The 27,107-nt window shown below is 33.7% G+C and overlaps 1 long non-coding RNA gene across 3 annotated transcripts in view; it reads right to left on the reverse strand.

The window, feature by feature from the left end:
* Positions 1–27,107, reverse strand: part of LOC144287960 (uncharacterized) — a 132,839-nt gene that overhangs the window by 6,064 nt on the left and 99,668 nt on the right. The window lies entirely within an intron of this gene.

The raw sequence follows: 27,107 nt of genomic DNA on the forward strand, positions 1-27,107 counted from the left end.
AAAGATATCTTTGATATTATAAAACTGTAGAAATAAAAAAAATTTTTCTTTCTAAAAAATGATAACTCAGGGAAAGGAGGTAACAACTGAGCAGGCACAGACAAAGTAAGGAACAGAAATTAAGTTCATATTAGAAGAATGTGAAAGAAAAATAGACACAGATTTAACAAAAAAAATTGTTACATACTGAACAAACATGAAGAAACAGCAAATTATTAAAAAGAACAGGTTTCTGAAAACATCAGCAAGAAATTTACAGATACAAAAATAACACAAAATATTAATTTTAACATCTCTCCAAAAAAGAGAATAAATAAACAAAGCAGGCAAATACACAATTCAATATGATGTACCTAAAATGGAGAAAAACAAATCCTTTTTTTTTTTTTTTTTTTTTTTGAGAAAAACAAATCTTTGGATTAAAAGTTCAAGAGGAAAAAAAAAATGATGCAGTTAAAATGATGCAGTTAAAGCAATACTGACATACTGCCTGGGCAGTTAATTGACTTGAAAGATAAAGAATCCCAAACGTGGCCAGGTGAATCTTTCAGTCAGCTACAAGTAGGATAAACTAGGTTTAGTTCTAACTTGTTAATAACAACAATGTTGTTCATAACAACATTCTCCACAAGAGGACAACTAGAGCAAATATCAACAGGATTTTCAGAGAACAAAATGTGACTGAAATTTTAAAACTTGGTTTAATTGCTATTCAAGTATAAAGGCAATGGATAGATAATTTCAAAGAACATCAGACCCCAAACTCATAACATTTTTATAAGTAAATGATATCTTGAGAAAATGGAATAATTAGATAAAATTCCACAAATGCAAAGCCTTCCTGATGTTTGCAGCAATGCAGCACAGGAGTAGCAACTGAAACTCTACTTGGATGAATATGACTTTAAAGTTACCTAAAAAGTTATAAAAACATCTTGCCTAACTCAAAAAGTTAATCAGGTACTACTGATAACTCAGCCATGAAACTCTTCATTCCTATGTATTACTCAAATTTGAATCCAGGATACCAGGCTAATAACAAGGATGACATCAGAAATTTGGTTTTCATTAAGATCCCATCTATTCCAAAACTGTCATGCTACAGTGAGGTATGTTGAGTATTTTTCTATGAACCATAAACTATGTTGAGTATTTTTCTTTAAATGAAGCAAAATTGCTATATACCATTATATAAGTTTCAGGTGTATGACATTATAATTCAACATCTGTATGCAGTTCAATGTGATCACCACCAAAAAGGTAGTTGCCATCTATCACCATACAATTGACCTTCATCTATTTTGCCCATCTTCCAAACCCTTCTCCTCTGGTAACCATCAATTTGTTCTCTGTTTTTGTATTGTTTTGCTTTTTATATTTCACATATGAGTGAAGTCATATGGTATTTGTCTTTCTCCCTCTGACTTACTTCTCTTAATGTAACACCCTCCTCAAGGTCCAAAATTGTCACAAGTAGCAAGATTTCATTCCTATTTTATGGCTGAATAGTATTCTATCATGTATATATATTCCATATCCTCTTTATTCCTTCATCTACTGATAGAAACTTAGGCTGTTTCTGTATCTTGGTTATTGTAGATAATGCTTCAATAAACACAGGAGGGCATATATCTTCTCAAATTACTGTTTTCATATTTGGATATTCAGAAATGGAATAGCTGGATAATATGGTAGATCTATTCTTAATTTTTTGAGGAATTTCCATATTATTATCCATATTGGTTGCACCAATTTACATTCCAGGCAACAGAGTATAAGCATTCCTTTTTCTCCACATCCTCTCCAACACTTGTTATTTCTTATCTTTTTAATAATAGCCATATTAAAAGGTATAAGGTGATATATCTCATTATGGTTTTGATTTGAATCTCCCTAATAATTCGTGATGTTGACCATCTTTTCAGATGTTGGCCATCTGTATTTCTTTTGGAAAATGCTCAGATCCTCTGCTCATTTTTTATTGGATTATTTTTTAATTACTGGATTACAGGAATTCTTTATATATTTTGAATATTAACCCCTTATTAGGTACATTTACAAATAACTTCTCCCATTTAGTAAGTTGTCTCTTCATTTGAATGCAAATCCTTTACTGTGCAGGTTTTTAGTTTGATATAGTCCCATTTGTTTATTTTTTGCCTTGTTATCCTTGCCTTTGGGGTCAGAGACACAAATACAACACTAAAACTAACAAGGATTTAATTTATTGTTCTCAAATCATAAAAACATAATAAAAAAGAAATAATAAAAACAAAACCTCCCTTTGGTCTGAATTATTTAAATGAATGATGCTTTGTGTCAATATCATTATCTTTTCTTTTTCACAAATATGACCCATGTCCAGAGAAACAAACATTTAAAGATGAAAATGAATTATTTTATAGCCAAGCAAATGCAATGAATAATTGCTCACAGAAATGTTCCAGTTATTTAAAAGTGATTAATATTCAAAAAAATAATAATATATTTTGGTAGTATAATTTATTGTCCAAATAACATTTTGAGAGTGAGTTAATATTTAGGTGTTATCTCAGATTTTCCAAAGAAAACTGGGACATATAGTTAGCCAGCTATAAACCAAGTTAGACGGTTTGAATTAATTCTCACAACAACCTTATGAATCTATTATTATCCCCATTAGTTACATAAAAATATTAAACCCTAGAGATGAAAGATTCACACAAGGTCTAAGACAGGAATTCCAATCAAGCATTTACTCTTATCTATGGGTCTTTTAGGCATTTACTCTTATTCTAGGGTCTCAGTCTTCAAAATAGTGTTATGCAGGTCAATAATTCATTCAAGATAATAGACGTATGTTTTAAATAAATATTTTAAATATCACAGTGATGACATAATTTTTCATGCTTATTTTTAATTTCTCTCTAAGCCATAAACAGAAATGTGTATTTAAAAAAATCACCAAAAAAATCTCACTTTTCAAAAGCAATGCAATAGATCAAAATAAATGTACAGACAGTCCCTGACTTATAATGCATAAATTTACATTTTTTTAATTTATAATGGTGCAAAAGTGATACATATTCAGTAGAAACCATATTTTGAATTTTGAACTTTTCCCAGACTAACGCCTTTGGGGTCAGAGATGGTGGTAGCGACAGTGAGCCACAGCTCCCAGTCAGTCATGCAATCACATACACTTGACAATCATCTTCTATCCAATCATTGTTTTTTACTTTTAGTATGGTTTTCAATAAATTGCATGACATATTCAATACTTTATTACAAAATAGGCTTTAGATGACTTTTAGATGCTTTTGCCCAACAGTAGGCTAATATAAGTGTAGCACATTTAAAGTAGGTGCTACACTATGATGTTTGGCAGGTTAGGTGTATTAAATGAATTTTTTACTTACGAAATTTTCAACTTACCATGGGTTTATTGGTACATAACCCCATCATAAGTCTATAAATATCTGTATAGATGTATGTAACAGAGTCGCTGAAGTATCTATAGTTGTGTGGAGTATTGTCTGGGGAAAAAGTTAACAAGAAAACTTTCATGAAATATAAGCTATTTAGGTTTGTAGCATGATTACTTTAGGGGAAAGTCTATTACAACACAGGTTCTTATTTGATTTGGCGACTATTTGTTTTATCATTTAAGTTTAAACAAGTCAAATCCCTGGTTGCTCCTAGAGTGGGGAAAGCTGCTCTATTTATTTAGCAGGTATTTCCCCTGCTTAATAGAACTCTCAAGGCTTGTCCTATAAAGGAAAAAAAAATAAAATTAAGTTCAATTTGGTTGAGAAGGAAAGTGGTACTTCATTAACATGACTGACAATGAAATTCAAAATCAGTCAGAAATTACTGGCCTGTTTTTTTTTTCAAGAAGATATAATTACGACTTTTGTTTTTTTGAGTGTCTTATTCATTTCAAGGATGTCCTTCAATTTCTGCAGTCTTTCTCTATTATTATCAGATCAACATCTCAGCTTATAATGCTATTTTAAATAACAATATCCATAAACGTCATCAGATCTACAAAATGTCTTAGAAAAGAATGGATGTAGTACTGGAAGTCCTAGCCTCAGCAATCAGACAACAAAAAGACATTAAAGGCATTCAAATTGGCAAAGAAGAAGTCAAACTCTCCCTCTTCGCCGATGACATGATACTCTACATAGAAAACCCAAAAGTCTCCACCCCAAGATTGCTAGAACTCATACAGCAATTCGGTAGCGTGGCAGGATACAAAATCAATGCCCAGAAGTCAGTGGCATTTCTATACACTAACAATGAGACTGATGAAAGAGAAATTAAGGAGTCAATCCCATTTACAATTGCACCCAAAAGCGTAAGATACCTAGGAATAAACCTAACCAAAGAGGTAAAGGATCTATACCCTCAAAACTATAGAACACTTCTGAAAGAAATTGAGGAAGACACAAAGAGATGGAAAAATATTCCATGCTCATGGATTGGCAGAATTAATATTGTGAAAATGTCAATGTTACCCAGGGCAATACACACGTTTAATGCAATCCCTATCAAAATACCATGGACTTTCTTCAGAGAGTTAGAACAAATTATTTTAAGATTTGTGTGGAATCAGAAAAGACCCCGAATAGCCAGGGGAATTTTAAAAAAGAAAACCATATCTGGGGGCATCACAATGCCAGATTTCAGGTTGTACTACAAAGCTGTGGTCATCAAGACAGGGTGGTACTGGCACAAAAACAGACACATAGATCAGTGGAACAGAATAGAGAATCCAGAAGTGGACCCTGAACTTTATGGGCAACTAATATTCGATAAAGGAGGAAAGACTATCCATTGGAAGAAAGACAGTCTCTTCAATAAATGGTGCTGGGAAAATTGGACATCCACATGCAGAAGAATGAAACTAGACCACTCCCTTGCACCATACACAAAGATAAACTCAAAATGGATGAAAGATCTAAATGTGAGACAAGATTCCATCAAAATCCTAGAGAAGAACACAGGCAACACCCTTTTTGAACTCGGCCATAGTAACTTCTTGCAAGATACATCCACGAAGGCAAAAGAAACAAAAGCAAAAATGAACTATTGGGACTTCATCAAGATAAGAAGTTTTTGCACAGCAAAGGATACAGTCAACAAAACTCAAAGACAACCTACAGAATGGGAGAAGATATTTGCAAATGACGTATCAGATAAAGGGCTAGTTTCCAAGATCTATAAAGAACTTATTAAACTCAACACCAAAGAAACAAACAATCCAATCATGAAATGGGCAAAAGACATGAACAGAAATCTCACAGAGGAAGACATAGACATGGCCAACATGCATATGAGAAAATGCTCTGCATCACTTGCCATCAGGGAAATACAAATCAAAACCACAATGAGATACCACCTCACACCAGTGAGAATGGGGAAAATTAACAAGGCAGGAAACAACAAATGTTGGAGAGGATGTGGAGAAAAGGGAACCCTCATACACTGTTGGTGGGAATGTGAACTGGTGCAGCCACTCTGGAAAACTGTGTGGAGGTTCCTCAAACAGTTAAAAATATACCTGCCCTACGACCCAGCAATTGCACTGCTGGGGATTTACCCCAAAGATACAGATGCAGTGAAACGCCGGGACACCTGCACCCCGATGTTTCTAGCAGCAATGGCCACGATAGCCAAACTGTGGAAGGAGCCTCGGTGTCCAACGAAAGATGAATGGATAAAGAAGATGTGGTTTATGTATACAATGGAATATTACTCAGCTATTCGAAATGACAAATACCCACCATTTGCTTCAACGTGGATGGAACTGGAGGGTATTATGCTGAGTGAAGTAAGCCAGTCGGAGAAGGACAAACATTATATGTTCTCATTCCTTTGGGGAATATAAATAATAGTGTAAGGGAATATAAGGGAAGGGGGAAGAAATGTGTGGGAAATATCAGAAAGGGAGACAGAACGTAAAGACTGCTAACTCTGGGAAACGAACTAGGGGTGTTGGAAGGGGAGGAGGGCGGGGGGTGGGAGTGAATGGGTGACGGGCACTGGGGGTTATTCTGTATGTTAGTAAATTGAACACCAATAAAAAAATATATATATATATATATAAAAAAATAAAATAAAAAATGAAAAAAAAAAAAAGAAAAGAATGGATGACATCAGCTTTATTTCTTGTTCAGATTATTCACAGAACTAGGTACCAGCTTGGAAAGTTATTGTACAGTAGCCTTTCTAGACAACCCCCCTCCCAATTTTCCTTCAAAAAATCAGAAAAGCACCAAGTAAGATTTCAAAGAGCTATGAAACCAAGGGGGTTGGGAGGGTGGGACAGAAAAGAGCTAGTATCAATGGCTTGCCTTGCATTAAAATATTTTTATCTCAAATCTAGCTCTTTGGACTATAACTGTATACTAAGTTCACATCTCCATACATACAAATTCTCTGCTCTGAACAAAGCACCAACAGACAAAACATAGAGATAACAAAAAAAAATCCATAAATTTCCTTTATAAGTTTCTCTCCTAGAAGGTTCACAGAAACACAAACAGTGAGTTTTTCTCACTGTGGGACTGCTGAGCTCTCAGTCCACAGAAAAATAAATGGTGAACGGAGTGCAAATATATTAATAGGTAGTAAATTTTCTCTAAGTCACCTGGGACACCAACTTCACTTCTTGAAGCCAGTATTTGGGAATCATGAAAGAACCTGGAGTATATCACTGACAACCCGCTGCCAGACTCACTGGTTCTTGGAGAGCTAAAGGTGAGGAGACAGAAGGAAACGGAGAGGCACGCAGCCAGTGTTTCTTCCAGTGGTAACTATACCTGGGGTAAGGGTTCAATAAAAACTCATAGAATCTGGAACCCACTGTATAAGTTTTTGAAAACTAAGAAAACAGAACATGAAAAAAATGGCTGCCATGGGAGAGAGAAAAAGGAAAACTGATACAAAACAAAAATTACCCCTCAAAACTGTCCTGCTTACAAAATGAGAAAACATATTTCTAAAAAGCTAATGTTAAGAAAGTTAACTAAGTGAGCAATCAGACCTATGAATGAAGTTGTCTTTATAAATTTAACAAGAACTTTGAAAATCATATGTTTAGTATGCTCAAAGAGATGAATATATAAATAAGGCTGTGCAATATAGTTGATTTACTACTTTGGGAATCCTATTCTCCTGTGAGATACCTTCCAATATTTCAGAGAAAGCAAAGATTTAAATATGACCTAGATCACTTTGTGGTTAAAGTTACAGATAAAAAAGTAGGTTTTGTTAATCAGATGCACTGGCACAGACTTGAGTCAGTTGTTGAAAGGAAGTGTCCCTCTCGATAATGTGGATCGTAGCAGGTACAGTATGGCCCTGGACTGTTCAGGCAGCAGTTACCTCATCCTTTAATTTAAAAAACCCATGGTGTTTATTCCTAGAGTTGAAGTTAGTTCTATTTCTTGATCCTTATCGTGGCTGAGTTGACATGCTAATGCCAACAGTTGGGAACGGTCTTCCTAATTTCCTGAATATTGTCCAAGTTGTAACTCTGTGAATCACTTTCTTCAATCATTCATATTCTAAAATTTGTATAAAAGCAATCAAACACACATACCAGAAACATGTAATAGTAACAAAATAAAGTTTAAAAACATAAGAAAAAGAGGGGATAATCATTCTTGTAATTATAAGAGGTACAATTAAAAACCAAGAGGTATTAAAACATATAGAAATGGTTCATAAATATATAGATAAATCAACAGCATGGAACATAAGGACAGAAATAAATCCAAATAACTTAAATAACTTTAACACACATTGGCTTTTCAAAGTACGAGAGGTAATTACGGACTAATACATAAGAAAAGACTATATACCAGCTATCTGATAAAAAGAACAATAGAAAAAGGCAAGGGGTGGCTGAGTAGCTCATTCGGTTGAGTGACTGACTTGATATCAGCTCAGGTCATGATTTCTGGTTCCTGAGATCAAGCCCTGCATTGGGCTCCACACTCTAAAAGTAGCAAGGAGTCTACTTTTTCTTCTCCCTCCCTCTTTGACACTCCCTCATCTGATGATCCTCCTGTGCACAGGCATGTGCACTATTTCTCTAAAATAAATAAATAAAATTTTTTAAATTTTAAAAAAATAAACATTAAAAAAGGCAAATTAGGATAATTTCTCATACCATCGACCAGGATGTTATGAGAAACTGCAAAACATTATCAAACTAAAAGTATAAAATGAGCAATACATGTACTAGAAGAAACCATGAATCAACTCCCTTAAAACAGAAAAGAGAGATGCATTCTAATTATGAATAAAAATCGAGAAGCAATTAAAGGAAAATATGGTGTTTGTGTAAAAATAACACAAGAAAAATAATTCTGCTTATAAAGTATACTATGGTAATTCAAAAAAATAGAAAATTGACAAAAATATTTGCAACATCACAAATATATGGCTAATGTCCTTTTTTACATAAATATATCCCTAAACATGGAAGAAAGTAACAAACTTTATCAAAGACAAAACACATATAAACATGGTTCACATAGGGATAGAGGGTACATTCCTCAACATCTTAAAAGCCATCTATGAAAAGCCCACAGCAAATATCATTCTCAATGGGGAAGCATTGGGAGCCTTTCCCCTAAGATCACGAACAAGACAGGGATGTCCACTCTCACCATTGCTATTCAACATAGTACTGGAAGTCCTAGCCTCAGCAATCAGACAACAAAAAGACACTAAAGGCATTCGAATTGGCAAAGAAGAAGTCAAACTCTCCCTCTTTGCCGATGACATGATACTCTACATAGAAAACCCAAAAGTCTCCACCCCAAGATTGCTACAACTCATACAGCAATTTGGTAGCGTGGCATGATACAAAATCAATGCCCAGAAGTCAGTGGCATTTCTATACACTAACAATGAGACTGAAGAAAGAGAAATTAAGGAGTCAATCCCATTTACAATTGCACCCAAAAGCGTAAGATACCTAGGAATAAACCTAACCAAAGAGGTAAAGGATCTATACCCTAAAAACTATAGAACACTTCTGAAAGAAATTGAGGAAGACACAAAGAGATGGAAAAATTTTCCATGCTCATGGATTGGCAGAATTAATATTGTGAAAATGTCAATGTTACCCAGGGCAATACACATGTTTAATGCAATCCCTATCAAAATACCATGGACTTTCTTCAGAGAGTTAGAACAAATTATTTTAAGATTTGTGTGGAATCAGAAAAGACCCCGAATAGCCAGGAGAATTTTAAAAAAGAAAACCATATCTGGGGGCATCACAATGCCAGATTTCAGGTTGTACTACAAAGCTGTGGTCATCAAGACAGGGTGGTACTGGCACAAAAACAGACACATAGATCAGTGGAACAGAGTAGAGAATCCAGAAGTGGACCCTCAACTTTATGTTCAACTAATATTCAATAAAGGAGGAAAGACTACCCATTGGAAGAAAGACAGTCTCTTCAATAAATGGTGCTGGGAAAATTGGACATCCATATGCAGAAGAATGAAACTAGACCACTCTCTTTCACCATACACAAAGATAAACTCAAAATGGATAAAAGATCTAAATGTGAGACAAGATTCCATCAAAATCCTAGAGAAGAACACAGGCAACACCCTTTTTGAACTCGGCCACAGTAACTTCTTGCAAGATACATCCACAAAGGCAAAGGAAACAAAAGCAAAAATGAACTATTGGGACTTCATCAAGATAAGAAGCTTCTGCACAGCAAAGGATACAGTCAACGAAACTAAATGACAACCTACAGAATGGGAGAAGATATTTGCAAATGACATATCAGATAAAGGGCTAGTTTCCAAGATCTATAAAGAACTTATTAAACTCAACAGCAAAGAAACAAACAAGCCAATCATGAAATGGGCAAAAGACATGAACAGAAATCTCACAGAGGAAGACATAGACATGGCCAACAAGCACATGAGAAAATGCTCTGCATCACTTGCCATCAGGGAAATACAAATCAAAACCACAATGAGATACCACCTCACACCAGTGAGAATGGGGAAAATTAACAAGGCAGGAAACCACAAATGTTGGAGAGGATGCGGAGAAAAGGGAACCCTCTTACACTGTTGGTGGGAATGTGAACTGGTGCAGCCACTCTGGAAAACTGTGTGGAGGTTCCTCAAAGAGTTATAAATAGATCTGCCCTACGACCCAGCAATTGCACTGCTGGGGATTTACCCCAAAGATACAGATGCAATGAAACGCTGGGACACCTGCACCCCGATGTTTCTAGCAGCAATATCCACAATAGCCAAACTGTGGAAGGAGCCTCGGTGGCCATCGAAAGATGATGGATATAGAAGATGTGGTTTATGTAGACAATGGAATATTACTCAGCCATTAGAAATGACAAATACCCACCATTTGCTTCAACGTGGATGGAACTGGAGGGTATTATGCTGAGTGAAATGAGTCAATTGGAGAAGGACAAACATTATATGTTCTAATTCATTTGGGGAATATAAATAATAGTGAAAGGGAATAGAGGGGAAGGGAGAAGAAATGGGTAGGAAATAGCAGAAAGGGAGACAGAACATGAAGACTCCTAACTCTGGGAAATGAACTAGGGGTGGTGGAAGGAGAGGAGGGCGGGAGGTGGGGGGCGACTGGGTGAGGGGCACTGAGGGGGGCACTTGACGGGATGAGCACTGGGTGTTATTCTGTGTGTTGGCAAATTGAACACCAATAAAAAATAAATTTATTATTAAAAAAAAAAACATGGTTCACAGAGAAATAAAATAAATGTGGTCCTTGATAGAAGATGCGTAACTTCTGTACAGTTTTACAATAAGGTACAATCTCCCTCTCCCTGCTAAGTATATGAACCTTTATACCTTTTTAAAACACGAATTGTCATGGAAAAAAAAAAACCTAGATAAATCGCTTACAATGGTAAAGCCATAGGGGCACTCTCATCTGTCATGGGAGAAATACAAAATACAATGGGGAAATGTGATCTGGTCATATTTACTAATACTGCAGAGTCTTTTACATTTTGCCTTAGCACTTACACTCATGAAATAAATCCTACATGTACTCCTGCCCATGACTAAGATACAATAAATAATAGTAATAATAATAATAATTTTCAAGTTTTGTTATAGCAATAGATTGGAAACAATCATATTACCATCAAATAAACTGCAATTATCTACACAATGGGATATTAATGCAACTTTACAGGAAAAAATAGATATGTCTCTGTATCAGGAAACAATATATCCTAGGATATGTTTTTAAGTGAAAAAGCAAGGAGTAAAATAGTAGATATAAAACATTACCTTCTGTGTAAGTAAGAGGCAATTAAAAATATATTTCCAAAAATGTGTATGAAGAAATAATGGGAAAATATGCACAAAAATAATAAAAACAATAGATGGCAAGAAGATGAGGTAGATGGGGTAAAGTAAGATTTTTTTTGTATATACATTTTACATACTTTTACATTTTAAAAGACATCATATACTGCTTTCCAAAAAAATGTCTTAAAGTTTAGTGAAAAAGAAAGTACTAAATTATATATATGTTTTCTTTCATATACAAAGAATAGTTTGAATGAACTGCAAATAAGTCCCATATCTCAAAATATTCTAAAACTGATAATACATTTCAAAGTAGCATTAACTTAGAGTAGTCAGGGATCCCTGGGTGGCGGCGGTTTGGCGCCTGCCTTTGGCCCAGGGTGCGATCCTGGAGACCCGGGATCGAATCCCACATCGGGCTCCCGGTGCATGGAGCCTGCTTCTCCCTCTGCCTGTGTCTCTGCCTCTCTCTCTCTCTCTCTCTGTGTGTGACTGTCATAAATAAATTAAAAAATTTTAAAAAAAGAAAAAAAATAAGTCAGGAAACCTCTATGCAAAAACGGTGACATGTGACCACCTAGAGGGAATAAAACCATAAAGATGTTTGGAGAAAAAAAAAAGATATCTGGAGAAGATTGTTTTAGGCAAGAGAAAATGCATATACCATGGCTCTGAAGCAGTAGTGTGCATGACTTTGATGTAGTAGGGCAGAGTTAGCGAAAGAATGAATGATGGGTATACTCAGGGTATGGATTATGCAAGATCTTGTACATTTTGGTGAATATCTGCATTTTATTCTAAATGAGATAGAAAATAATTGAAGGAGATTTAGCAGAAGACTGACCTAGACTTACTTGTTAAAAAAAAGAAATTACTATGGCTGCTACTGGAAAAAAGACAAAGAAATAGAATGACAAATTAGGAAGTCTTTGGATTAGTGCAGGAAACATAATGGTAACTTGGACTACAATGGTAGCAATAACTGTAAAGAAAAGTCGTAAGAAACAATTAACTGTAAGCTATGACTCAAAGTTAATTCATGGTGGGAAAATGATGGTAATGTGGAGAGCTAAATAAAGACTAGAATCAAGAATCACTCTTAGAGTTATTATTTTAAAAGTTGGGTGGATATAAAACCAGGAGTGGAAAGTGTTAGTGACAGGGTGAAAATTCAGCTTTCTGTTTTGATCATATTATGCTTGAGATTTTGAGATGGCTATTAGACTGCCAAAAGAAAAGTCATCTGAAGTATATTTACTTTTCAAATGATGACTTTCTGTTGCTAAGCATGAAGGTACTTAATAGATATAATATTCCATTCTGGCACTTAGTTAAAATGTCCAGGAAAAAAGCTACAATTTTGGGTTCATTGGCATATAGGTGATATTTATATCCACGAGACTGAATGAGGACACCGAATATGAAAAACTAGACAGAAAAAAAAAGGACCAGGTCTAAGCTCAATGTTTAGCTGATTTAGAAAAGATGAAATAAAGTGATGCTATATAATGGTGATGATGGTAATAATACAAACATTAGAAATAATATACATATTGCAGCAGAATGTTCTTCTTCCCTTTGTTTCCTTGACTCTCAGATTATCATACCTATATCAAAATTACATATTGAGAAGAAAGCAAAGTATCAGAACAAATGATTCTTTATATATATATATATATATTTCACTACAGAGCATCTGAAAAAACCCTAGAAGGAATCCTCAGCTATTAGGCTGTAATAATAGGTGTAGATTCAGAGAAAGACTGGACTGATAGGTGACCTCATGTGAAAAGTTGTGTGTGTGTGTGTATGTGTGTGTACATTATTTAGTACCATTTTCTAGACTGTTTATGTGTTTTTTCACTAAGAATTTACTATATTTTATGACCCTCTACAAATGTCAGGACATAACATATTTAACAATAATATCAATAATAATAGCAGCTAACATTTATTGAGTCCTGAATGATGCTGCACTATTTGCTAAAAAGCTTTAAATGAATAAGCATATTTAATCTTCACAAAAATTTAGTTATAGTAATTTTTAACATTTTCAGTTAAAGAAAGTGAGATAAAAAGTAACAGAGATCAATCTGATTCCATAATTTTGTGCCCTGCTTTCATTATCTGTCAAAATAGAGGAAAACAGTATAGTTTTTAAATGCAATAACATTATGAGACAGGAAAATGGAATAGCAAAACCCTACATTTTTTGCAGTCAAGTTTACACCAGAAGCTTCAGTTGATTTTAACGATAACATTGATTCCATACCTTAAATCGAGTGCTTATTATACGCAGTAGGAGGTATCCTAAGTGTTTTACAAGCATTGACTCTTTTAATCCTCATAATTACTTCACCTAGAAATGCGGGCTTTGAAATGATAGTACATTAGCCAAGATTATGTAATTTATGGACAGCAGGGTGGGGGAAGTAAAATCCAGACTTTGGTTTGAGTTCCTATGCCCTTAAACACTACCTCATATGGCCTAAGTAAGTCTGTTCTTTGTTTTGTTTTGCTTTATTTTATTTTAATAGGTAAGATAGCTCAAGTACAAAGATCCTAAGTAACTTGATCACACAAGTCTCATGTGCTAGTGTCCAATGCCTGACAGTGATTGCAGTGGATTTAAGTCTCCAGATTGCAAAAGAACACTAAATATCATCAGCACTCTCTGACTCTTCCATCTCAGCAGATAAACACAACAAAACAGTTGCTTCTTACACTGAATTGGTTAGACCAAGATATTAAAATGTGTAGAAAATAAATTTTACAATGCAAAGTTTCTAAATAAAATATTGAGCTTCCTTGAGAAGACCTTTGGCAAGAATAGAATTAGGACTATAAAATAGCAATTATTTCAGCTCCTGTTTTATCCATTAGGGACCATCCGTCTCTAATTAAAATCTACATTTTATCAAAATTCTTTGAACTATTTTACATTTGACAAAACTGCTGATAATATTCTGTGATTTTTTTTAAGATAGATACTGTGAAAGAAGAGATGGGAAAGTGTATGTCATCAGATATCACATCATCTGTTGGTTGTCCGTTGCCTAAGGCAACAGGCAAACTGTAATCCTGCTTCTGATTTTAGTTTATTTTATTTAACTTGACTTGTATTTTGGGGTTACTAATTAAGTTATGTGTTGTTATTAAATTAAAAAAATATCGTTATTTTATACTCTAGAAGGAAGGTAGAGGAGGATTTGAGCGATAGATCATTTGACTTACAATTTGTCACCTGAATATTGGTATTTCTTATGTAGAAATCAGAAAACAGTTCTAAAAATAATCTATGCTTACGTGGCTGTAAACTTTAATTTCTAGGGTAATCTCTTTTAATCAATGTTGTGCTGCTAAACTGAGCCCTTTTCCAGTACACTGTGATATGTAATGCCCACCCGTAATTACTGATTAAATAATGGGATTCAAAGTCAGTAGAGTGTTATATCAAAAACAACTAATTTGTTGCCCTTTACTAGCAAGTGTCTTGAATTCAACTTTTAATTTACGAATTTGTCTGAATATACATAAAACATTTGTGTCTTCTCAACATTTTATTTTTACTAAGTATACATAGCATATTAAAGGCAGCTATTACTCAAAGAGATAATCCACTGACTGATTAGAATATAACTTTTCTGTTCCTTAACACTTTCCTAAAAATTGGGATTCTATACATTAGAAACATTTATACAATATATCTTGCAGGAATTTTCTTCCCCTTTTTCCATTGGTAAGAGTTTGTTTTCATTTTTTTTTTTTTTTTTTTTTTTTTTTTTTTTAGGATTTTACACGTTAAATGAGCAGGTGTTATGCTATTTTACACGTCATGAAGTAGTAACATTTTGATAAATGAGGTTAATAGATAATAATTGTTTTAAATTTTATTACGGTAAAATCTTCTTAGGTGTACTGTTCTGGAACATTTACAAACCAGTTCCATAAAAAAAAGAAGGAAGGTTATGCTTGCATTAAGAAGTATCATATTAATTATGACACATGCTGGATGGAGAGACATAAAGATTCAGCTGAAACTCATATCTTTTCTGTGCACGTGTGTGTGTGTGTATGCATGTAAGTATGAGCATTTTTGTGTATGTGAACCAATCTTGTTTCTGTGTTCCTAAATTCTTCTAGAGCAAATGGTGTGTCTTAAATCCATCTACTTCAATCAGGCAGAGTGAGTAGCTCCAAATCAGAGTATTTTCCCAGGCACTGCACAGCATCTGTAGAACCCTTGTTTCTTGAACTTCTCATTTAGTTTGAAAGCCAGAAACTCAATGGAAGCAATCAGAAGGAGCATTTGTAAAGGTTAAATACTATAAACATTATGATGATTCTGTTGCAAATGACACAAAAACAAGGCTCCTGCATAAAAACAAACAAAAAAGCAAAGCGAAAATCCTACAATACATTAGATCATATAAATTAAAAGTACAAGGATAAGGCTTTCTTCTAGCACAGGTGAATTTTAGAACTCACTGATACCATTAGAATTTCATGTGTTTCAATTTTCAGCTTTTTTCTTCGAAGGTAACACAATTATTTCTAGGTCCTAAAACTACTCAGTCTTCACATGCAGAACAAAAGAACCAGAATTCATTTTTCTAATAGCCCAGGAAAAGTCTGCATTGTGTCTCCTTAGGATTAGGTCTCCTGATGTTCCCTCAACAAATCACTGTAGCCAGAAGAATAAAATACTTTGAAATACCAAGACTGACATACACATTTATCCCTGAGCCAAAAGGAACCAAAGTAATGATGTTGTTTATGCCCCAATTATAAAAATTATCTAGGAGCAATTTTTAAAGATATAGAAACCATATTTTCTAACCAATTGAGTACAATTAAACCAATATTAACTGAGAATCAATAATGCACCTAGCACTATGTCTGGTACTGCACTAGATACAAAGAAATAATTCATAAATTCCTCATTTAGTTTAGGAGACAATCACAGGACAGACCAGATGGACTATATTACAAAAATGGTACAAAATATGATGGGAGTTTAAGAAAGAGATAATTTATCCTATTAAAATTCATTATCAAATGGTGCATATTACTTTACACATAAGTACTTATGAGCACATAAGTACTCAAATATTTTACTTACAATATTGAGATTCTTTATTCCTCACACAAATGAGATCAAACCAAAAAAAAAAAAAAAAAAGACAATGTTTAGTGCAATGTCCAGATAAACATGAGTATTTAAATACCATTTGGTAAAACAATATTTTGTTAGGGTAATGAGCAAGCACCTACCTCACATGCACTACTGAATAGAAATTTTGCAAGTTAGGGAAGTGAATTCAATTCTTCAACTGTACCAATGTACTATTTCAACCATAGCCTTCTCTGAACACTTAACTTTAAACAAGTAAATTTAATAGCATGAAAAATAAAACCTCATGACTGAAAATACAGATGTCATGGAAAATGTAAGTGCCAGTCTAGCCAAAGGCAATCGAAGGACCCATTGTGGATAATGAAAAAAAGAAAAAAAAAATGAGGCAAATGGAAAAAATATAGTTACCACTGAAATGAGGGAGAGTTGCTTTCAAACACTATTACCTATCACCTCCCAAAGGATTATAGGTTACAGGAACTCAGAGTCAGAAATAAGTACCCCAATCCTGGCTCTACCAATACATAGCTATGGGACTTTAGAGCATTTATCTCTCTGATCTGCTTACCTATCATAAATAGGTATCAAAGGAATCCACATGAACCTTATGGTCACTATGCTGATTATCTAAAACTCAGGGCTTGTGAGAAAGTAGATAGGCCTGGTATTGACAGAAATATAGAAATGGTTGAGAAGAATGATTACCTGAAGAGGAAAATACTTTCTAATGAATCGAGTTAAAGTCCGAGAGACACAACTAAATGAAGTTCATACAAACCTACCTGTATTCCTTTTCTAAAAATGCCATTACACGTATCTTGTTTTGTATGCAATATCTCACAGCTTCTGTAATAGTCTCATTTCTATAAATGTTTTAAGAGTAACTGATAAGTGATATCATTTAGCTGGGAAAGCAACTTGAAAATCTAGGGTAAATGTAATGTGCAATCCTGAAGCATTCTAAATAGGAATGTAATTAGATTTTGCTATTCTCTCTAACAGGACTATACTTGAGGACAATTCCAAAATTTCTTTAGGTGAATTTTTATTCAGAAGGGATAGAGGTGTATAAAAACCAAACCACACACTCTAAATTTAATTACTGGTGAATGTTAATTATTTTTTGTTTATTTGTTTTGTTTTTGGAGAAATCAATAGGATTTCTCAGAGGAATTTGTGATTCATTCATTCAAACAGATCTTTAAAGGGCATACATAGTAAGCATAATATGCTTAAGAAGGTCAAAGATAGACTACAGAATAAGCTCAAATCATTGACTGTATTGGAAATATTTTTTCAAAAGCATTCCCTGCATTTATTTTTCCTAAGAAAAGAGTTGATCAAATTTGGAACAGGTTGCCAGATTCTTATGTCACCCAGATCAATATGAGCAATTTAAATCTCATCATAGTTATCATTCTCAAATATTAATTAAGCAGGAACTGAAAGCCTGAGCTTTATTTTCTTTTTGACATTTAACAATCAGTTTCAGGTATACAACACAATGATTCAGGAAATGCATAAACTGTGAAATCACCACATAGTTACACATTTTTTCTTGGGATGAGAACTTTTAAGATTTACTCTGTTAGTGATTTTTGAATATATAATACAGTATCATTAATATAGTTGCCATGTTGTAACTTAGATCCCCAGGACTTATTTGACTCATAACTGGCAATTTGTACATTTTGACCACTTTCACCCATTTCACCCATTCCCTAACCCCATCTGTGGTAACCACCAATTTTGTTTGTTTGTTTTTGTATCTGAGAACCTGAGCTTTGTATGTGTTACAATATTATTTTTGGCTTTCATTATTTTTATATATTTTGATTATATCATCTGTAATGATGTAGGATAATTCTGACTATCCCTCAGATAAAAGTCATGGTCCTGATTCAAGGCTCTCTTCCTACAAGAGCCATATAGCATTTCCATTTGTAAAGAGCATAGGCTTATAACCTACTGAAATGTTGCTTACTGGGATTTGAAGTAAGCTATAGGAATGTGTCTAATGGCTGGCAATCTTTATGTTGTTTTGATGCAAAATTTCATTGTTTCTCAGAGAGCATCATTTTGACACACCAGGAATCCAGACTCTATTTACTGAAGAAAACAATTTGACTGTAATCTTTAAAACATACAACTCATAGTTTCTGTGTTGACAGAAAATCATATTAGATGTAGCTAGCACTTGCTAAAATATCATTTCTATTTTTCCACCTGTGTGGTTTAGCATTAGAGGAGAAAACATTTTTTCTTAAGCCTGAAAAAGAAAGTATTTTTTTCTTTCAGCTTTGGAAAAACACAATTAAATAACGGAAATACACATTAATCTAAGTGAATCTGCTTTTACATTCAAACATGCCACATTTTGAAAAAGATATATACTATCAAATAAAGAGCAAATTATCTAATACCATCAGCTATTAAAACATACTATTAATTAGATATTTTCCCTAGCTAGAATATATATTACACATTGGTAATTCCATTATAAAGAGTTTCAAGGCATTTACAGTACATAAGAGAAGTTATGGTTTTATAAACCAATCAAGGGGTGCCTGGGTGGCTCAGCTGGTTAGGCATCTGCCTTGGGCTCCAATCCTGGGGTCCTGGGATGGAGGCTCTACATCCATCACATACCCACTCAGTGGGGAGTCTGCTTCTTCCTCTCCCTCTGATCCTCCCCCCTGGTCATGCTCTCTCTCTCTCTCTCAAATGAATAAATTAAAAAAAAATTTATAAGTCAATCAAAACTTCAAGTTGATTATCTCAGAAAAATGGGAGATAGAAAAGTCAAAATGAAGAATGAAAATACCATAAAACATTAACATAATGTTGAATGTTTATGGTATAGTTCTGAACTTTTTGAGCTCTTAAAATAATTTCATAAAGTGTATGAAGATGTATTCTTTCCGATGAAGATGTATCCTGGGTACTATCTGCAGTGTGCCATATTCCTTTTATTCCCAATTACCAATGAATATGGAAACTATAAAAATCTCAAAATGGAAGCTACACTGTTTTAAAACCGTTAGAAAAATTCACAAACATAATTTTCCATGGCAGGAAGGTACAAAGATACACTAAAGGAGTTTAAAGAATGATTTTCCTTATTAGTTACAATCATATGGGCTGAAATTAGCCTTCTTGTTTTCCACTATAGGTGAAACTGCTCTCCCAAAATCAACAAGTTCTCAACCCACAATGGATCCACTTTTCCCAGGACAGGTATTTCCAGGCTATAAGCGGAGAAGACAAGCATGTTTAGGCATAATGAAGCCCTAGGCCATTGGGAACTACATTAGGTTTAGTGTAATGCAGAGCACCATTGAACAAAATATTTATATTCTGTATTCTGAAATTGAGAAGCTACTTTTGGAATTCAGAGAATTCAGTCTTTCTCTATGCAGAGTATTTTATTAAATAAAAATTAATTATTGTGTACCTGTTTGTAAAGACTGACAAAAATGATACAAAATACATTATTATGGTAATTGTCATCTTTCAACTATGAACTGCATATTATATTATTATTATTTAATATTTTATTTATTTATTAATGGAAGACACAGAGAGAGAGGCAGAGACATAGGCAGAGGGAGAAGCAGGCTCCATGCAGAGAGCTAGATGTGGGACTCGATCCCTGGACCATGCCCTGGGCCGAAGGCAGATGCTCACTGAGCCACCCAGGTGTCCCTGAAATGCATATTTAATAATAGCATTATATCAATGTTGAAATTCTTCATGAATCCTATAAGACACAGAAGTACAGGATTGTAGTATCTGCAATTTCCTTAGAATTGTTGAGCAAACAACAGATATTATAAGATGCATGTGGTGTGTGTATGTGTCTGTACTGGAGAAAGAAAACGTGTCAAAATATGAATGTTAATAAGTGACATATACCAAAAATTCTAAGAAAAAAGTGAAAAGAAAAAAGTTATTTCACCTTTGAGAAAAAGTATTTTTGTGAAGTTCTTATTCTTAGTAGGCTAGTGAAGTCCAATTCATGTTTGTGAAGAGTAGACATTATTCAAAACTTTGTTCAACTTTTGAACAGAAAAAAATAACAATTTCATAGAAATACCTAGTTATGTTTTTCTGTTGTATTTTAGTTTGAAATACTAATAGAATTACTTCTTAAACTGACAAGATATTTGGAACCAAGGATTTTCTTTTATTGTCCTAGTAGCAAAAAAAAAAAAATCCCACTTGTGTCTTTTAAAGGTGTGGGTAAATAGACTTCTCTCGGCATAGCCATCATCTGTTGATTGCAAACACGGTAGGTTATTATCTGTCTTGTCATATGAAAATAGTGACATCATTTAGAAGGATGTGATTTGACTTGAACAATCAGCCATATTCAATTAAGTTGAAAGTCAGTTATTCTCATTTGTAATGTGAAAGATACTAACTTTTCAGTAAATTAAAACCAACATTTCCTGCTTAATCCCATTGTAAACCTAATTGCCTTTCTAAATCTAATACTAGTGCAATAGTAAATGAATTCAAAATACACTTGATATGATTAAGTTTTTTCTCTAACCTACTTTATTTCAAATTCTGATTTTATTGAAAGAAAAAATATTAATAACATAGAGATTAAGTTCTTTTACTTATTTCTTCATTATTTTTAAATGCATATTAAATGTCTACAATTTGCTAAGTCTGTGCAGGTCTCTGTAGACACAAACATGAATTAGATTTACTTACTGATCTTAAGTGGTTCATGGACATAAATGAAATACAACTGTCAATGTGACTTTACTTTTATTGATTACTAGTTTATCTGTTTATTCATTTCTTTATTTGCATTATTCACTATGAGGTACACATAATGAATGTTGTGGGGCTCAAGAATAGTGCATATGGTGTGGAAAAAGAATATTCTTATTAAAATCCATCAAATAAAGTATTAACTTTACTTATCAGAAGTATACATTTTTGGAGGAGGGAGCAAGATGGCGGAAGAGTAGGGTCCCCAAGTCACCTGTTCCCACCAAACTACCTAGATAACTTTCAAATCATCCTGAAAACCTACAAATTCGGCCTGAGATTTAAAGAGAGAACAGCTGGAATGCTACAGTGAGAAGAGTTTGCGCTTATATCAAGTTTTTGGCCACTCTGCACTGAGAAAAATGACTAGAAGGAAAAACTCACCTCAAAAGAAAGAATCAGTAACAGTCTTCTTTCCCACAGAGTTATAAAATTTGGATTACAATTCAATGTCAGAAAGCCAATTCAGAAGCACAATTATAAAGCTACTGGTGGCTCTGGAAAAAAGCATAAAGGATTCAAGAGACTTCATGACTGCAGAATTTAGATCTAATGAGGCCGAAATTAAAAATCAATTAAATTAGATGCAATCCAAACTAGAGGTCCTAACAATGAGGGTTAATGAGGTAGAAGAATGAGTGAGTGACATAGAAGACAAGTTGATGGCAAGGAGGGAAACTGAGGAAAAAAGATAAAAACAATTAAAAGATCATGAGGATAGGTTAAGGGAAATAAATGACAGCCTCAGAAGGAAAAATCTACATTTAATTGGGGTTCCTGAGGGCGCCAAAAGGGACAGAGGTCCAGAATATGTATTTGAACAAATCATAGCTGAGAACTTTCCTAACCTGGGAAGGGAAACATATCCAGGAAATAGAGAGATCCCCCCCCCCAAAATCAATAAAAACCACTCAACACCTCAACATTCAATAGTGAAACTTGCAAGTTCCAAAGATAAACAGAAGTATACATTTTTGGTGTTTTATGTAAAACAATGAGAATATAAATATGCATGCTCTCATTTTCTATAAAAAAACTTAAATAATTATAACGTTCCTATAGCTTAAACAAATTGTAGTTAATATTTTAAGACAGAAAAATTCACTAATATTAAAATGTTCTATGAGAGCAAGGTACAAAGATACTTCAAAGAAGTTTAAAGAATTATTTTCTTTATTGGTCAAAGAGGTATTGCAAAATATATCTAGTTTTCTTGGTGTTAGGATACTCACCCACAGTCTCATTAAATATTTGAATTTCTGTCTAGATTGTTTTACTACACTGTATTATGTGTGCTTATAGAGTTCAGTTTTCTTAAAAATAAACATACCTTCCCCCAAACATATTTTTCCTTTAAAATATCTACTAAGCGAAAATATCTACTCAACATCGCAATATGGGAACATTTCTGAAATACGTATCAGTAAGGTTTAACACTTAAAGCTGCGTTCTTTCTGATGTATCAGATTTGAAGTGCATTTAAAAAACCAATAGCATCACGTTTTCCTTGGATGCAATAAACTTTTACATTGTCTTGTCTTGCTATTAAATATGCAGATTATTTAATATAATCAAGATTTCAGTTTTTATTATTTTGGTGAACATAATTGCTTTTCATTCAACATACCAGCTCAATTTTGTTTAATAAAATTTGTCAATGTAACTTTCTGTTGAATTGCCTGATACATAATATATTTCTATTAACAAATTTAAATTACTCACTTTAATATCCATATAATTATCGACTCTCTAAATATAACACAGATTAGAAATTCAATGAAGTTCTATAAAACAGTTAAAAGACTCGGTTAACAAAATGGAGTTTTAGACCTATATTTTACAATGAATAAAAGTCTCCACGTTTCAATCTTGTTCAGTATTTATTTTGGTTTAAGTCAATATTTATCTCAGAACTAAATGGTACACATTTACTGGAGACATTATAAAAATTAACTCCATTAAATAATCCTCCACATGAAGTACTTAGGGAATTTCAGATGGTATTTGAATCATCAATGTTGTTATTAAAAGATCTCTAGAGTATAAAGATACTGAAGAAGTACCTGGAATCTCACCAACATTTTCTTGGATTATCCATTCCATAACAACATCAATAAATATGAACAATATTTTAAAAATTTGAGAGACTTTCTCTAAAATAGGTATCAGGAAGCCCAGGATGTCTATCAACTACATTGTACCTTTTAGGTGAATCTGCTGTATGAGGCTTCAAATAAACATATATATATATATAGTTATGTATGTAGCCCCCGTATGAGGCTTAAAGTATATATATATATATATACTTTAATATATATTAGTATATATATTATGTGAGTTAATCACACTTTTCCCCAATGATGGAAAAAAGACATTCATCTGATGCAAAGGTAAACCGTTGGCTGGAGTAGAGCTTTCTAAAGTGGTCAGATGCCAGTCCTTGAATTAATAAAGATGCTCTAAAGTAACAAAAATATCCAATCCATTTTTCACTCTTGGGGAGTTTCAGTGTGAGACACACAAGCAACAACAAAGCCAGTAGGAAGAGCATAAACCGATATACACAGTATAGAAACTGCTCCAAGCAGAAAGCCTACCTTAAGTATGAAGCAACAGAAGAAATAAACAGAGGGGCAGAGATAAAAGAAGCTGAATCAGAAGAGCAAACAACTAGAACTGTTGTTGGATAGTTAGGATTTTTACTGCAGCCTAAACAAAAGTGATTTTACTCTATTCTGATTTTGCAACTGACTGTGCCAATTTCCGGCGCTTTCTTGCTTTTCTGGGCATCTTTACAGTAACACCCTATCACCTGAAGAAACCTGACTGTTTCCCTATTTCTTTCAAACTTAGAGCCAAAAGAACACACATTCACCTCAAAAGCTATTTGAGAAAAGCAGTCCGTACTAAATAAAATATGTAGCTAGTCCAAACTAACCAGTACAGCAACAGAAAACAGCATACAGATAGATTTTTTTTAAAAAATATAACAATGCTATAAGTTGGAGGGAAAAAACAAAAGCAAAAAAAGCACTAGGATAGGAAATAATATAATCTGCTAAGATGTAAATACCATAGAAGTCTTTTTTAAGTTTATTAAGTTTATTATTACGAATTTTCTATGGCTAGAATATGGGGAGTTGAGAGTGGTTTCTGGAGGCCATTTCACAGAATTCGGTACATCTGAAAAATCAATGTAAACTGGTTTTCGACCCAGTGAGTTTCTTTTAGATTAGTACATTTTCAATGCAGTTACAGTGCAGAGCACAGGGTATCACTTATTTATAAAGATGGTCTCTCTCCTATAAAATGAACCATTACAATATATCTCATCCAGAACCTAGAGATTTGGGGCCAAACTCATCTTTTATGGACAGCTATTTTTAGTCATTTCAAAAAAATGTAAGTCATTTGAGGAATGTGGTAATACTAGAAATGAGAGGAACAAAAAGATAATTAAATGCTTAGCTCTAATTAGGCTTTCTATTAGTGTTTCTAACCATTAGTGACCTGACTCTGACATTTGATTTCCTTTCGGATTCAGCCATTCCAGAATTCTATCTCAAAAGAATAGAACTATGGAGAGCAAAGGTGATTGGACCATAAAGACTATAAAAAGATGTATGTATTGTGTTCAGGACTGTGCTATCTTTGTGTTTTCTTTGAAAATTCTTCAGGGGAACACTATTTTCAGTCCATGTGCTTTGTTTGAGTTAAGCTCTATCTCCAGTTCTTAGATGTACTGAAGGTATAAATTGTGTTTCTAGATGATGAAAAAACACATTTGGATAATAATAATTATTATTAAGAGTATATATATTTCATTACACATTAAACACTTTTTCAAGGGGGGCTTTATACTTTAAAAACTTTAAAAACATCATTGTAGTGTATAAAGATTCTCAGATGTGTTTTTTCTTTGAAAATATCTAAAATGGTTCTACTTACATTTTATTATAATTGTGATTTCTTATGTTAATGCTGGGATTGTATTTTGATGACTAGTTTATGTCAGTCACATAGCCATACATAGACACAAGTACATTTCAGATTATTACCTGGGGCTGATTTAATTAACAAATTTAAAATTTTTCTACTTATAAAAACATAAACACCAACACATACCTCTTCCTATAATGCTGAGAATCATTATTATTCCTTACAAAGGAGATACGAGTTTGCATACTTTATAACAGGAGGTGGATGCAAGAGATAGAGCGTTTTTTCTCCACTTTCTGCCTCTATTACCCTGTAAGCTTTCTGAACAAAAGAATCATTCTTGATTTTCCTGATAGTCACAGGACAAAGGACAGTTACTGTGAATTTAATGAACATTTATGGCATGAATGAACATTTTCTACATAGGGAAAGTTATTTTGCATGAGAGCAAGATAACTTATGTATTAGCAAAACTCTTTACTGTATGAGGTTAGATTTATCTTTAAATACCAAAAAAATCTAAGAGGAAATAAATATAAAGTTGTTGCTACTCTATTTTTTAAGACAGTTTTTGATATATTGTGTTTGATGTCCTTCAGGGGAAAAGAAAATAGTCCCTTGTTTTTAGGGGTCTTGATAGAAGTGCCCTGGAATCTTGATGTCAGGATCTGCAATACTACTTACTGTATAATCCCATAACTCTTCCTTCCACTAGTCTCAGCACACTAGTCAACAAAGTGGGTACTCAGTTCAACTTTTACTGATGATTATTATCCAGAGTATAATTGGGAAGTGATTAGTCACCTTTTTAGATATTAGCAGAGTCAGGGCATTATCCAATGCTTACACTGGACTTAGGCTTCATAAATGTCGAAGTTAGAACACATATTTACAGAACCACCACTATAGCTGATTGGTCAAGTAGAGATTTATTATTTCCCACAAAATATGAAGCGTAAGTAGGTAGTCTAGGACTAATACAATGGTTCCATGGTAACACAGAGGATGTAGTTTCTCTCTGCCTTTTCACTCTGCCATCTCCAGTCTGTGGCTTTTACCTTCATGCTCACATATGGTTTTTGTACCACAGGCATAAGATGCATGTCCCAGGCAGAAAGGGAAAAGAATAAATATCAAAAAGCCAATGCCTATTAAGAACTTTGAATTAGGAAAACAATAGTTTTCCTCTAATCTCCACCTAGTAACTTTTTGTAGATTTCACTGTCCAGAACAGACAATGCCATTAAATAGTTACAATATAACACCCTCATCCAAAGTTTGGTCCAGGTAGAATCACTCAAAGCAAACAGCACCAGGTGAAATATCTGGGATTTGAGAAGCCACGGTTTAAACATTGTTCCTAGAAAGAACCAACATTGGCAAAATGTCCATATTACCCAAAGCAATCTACAGACTTAAAGCAATCTCTATCAAAATACTTACAAAATTTTTCATAGAACTAGTACAGATAATCCTAAAATTTGTATGGAATCACAAAAGACCTGAAATAGTCAAAGCAACCTGAAAAAGAAGAGCAAAGCTGGAGGTACCACAGTCCCAAATTTCAAAATTTACTACAAAGCTACAGTAATAAAAACAGTATGGTTCTGGCACAAAAACAGACACATAGAGCAACGGAACAGAACAGAGAATCCAGAAATAAGTCCATCCTTTTATGGTAAATTAATCTATAACAAAGGAAGCAAGAAAATACAATGGGAAAAGGAAAATCTGTTAAACAAATGATGTTTAGAAAACTGGGCATGCAGAAGAATGAAACTAACATTTCTTACACCTACACAAAAATAAACTCAAAATGGATTAAAGACAATATGAGACCTAAAACCATGAAATTCCTAGAAGGAAACACAGGCATTAATTTCTTTGATATTGGCTGCTGAAGTATCTGTCT

Source organism: Canis aureus, chromosome 17 (genome assembly GCF_053574225.1).
Source record: "Canis aureus isolate CA01 chromosome 17, VMU_Caureus_v.1.0, whole genome shotgun sequence".
Classification (NCBI taxonomy): domain Eukaryota; kingdom Metazoa; phylum Chordata; class Mammalia; order Carnivora; family Canidae; genus Canis; species Canis aureus.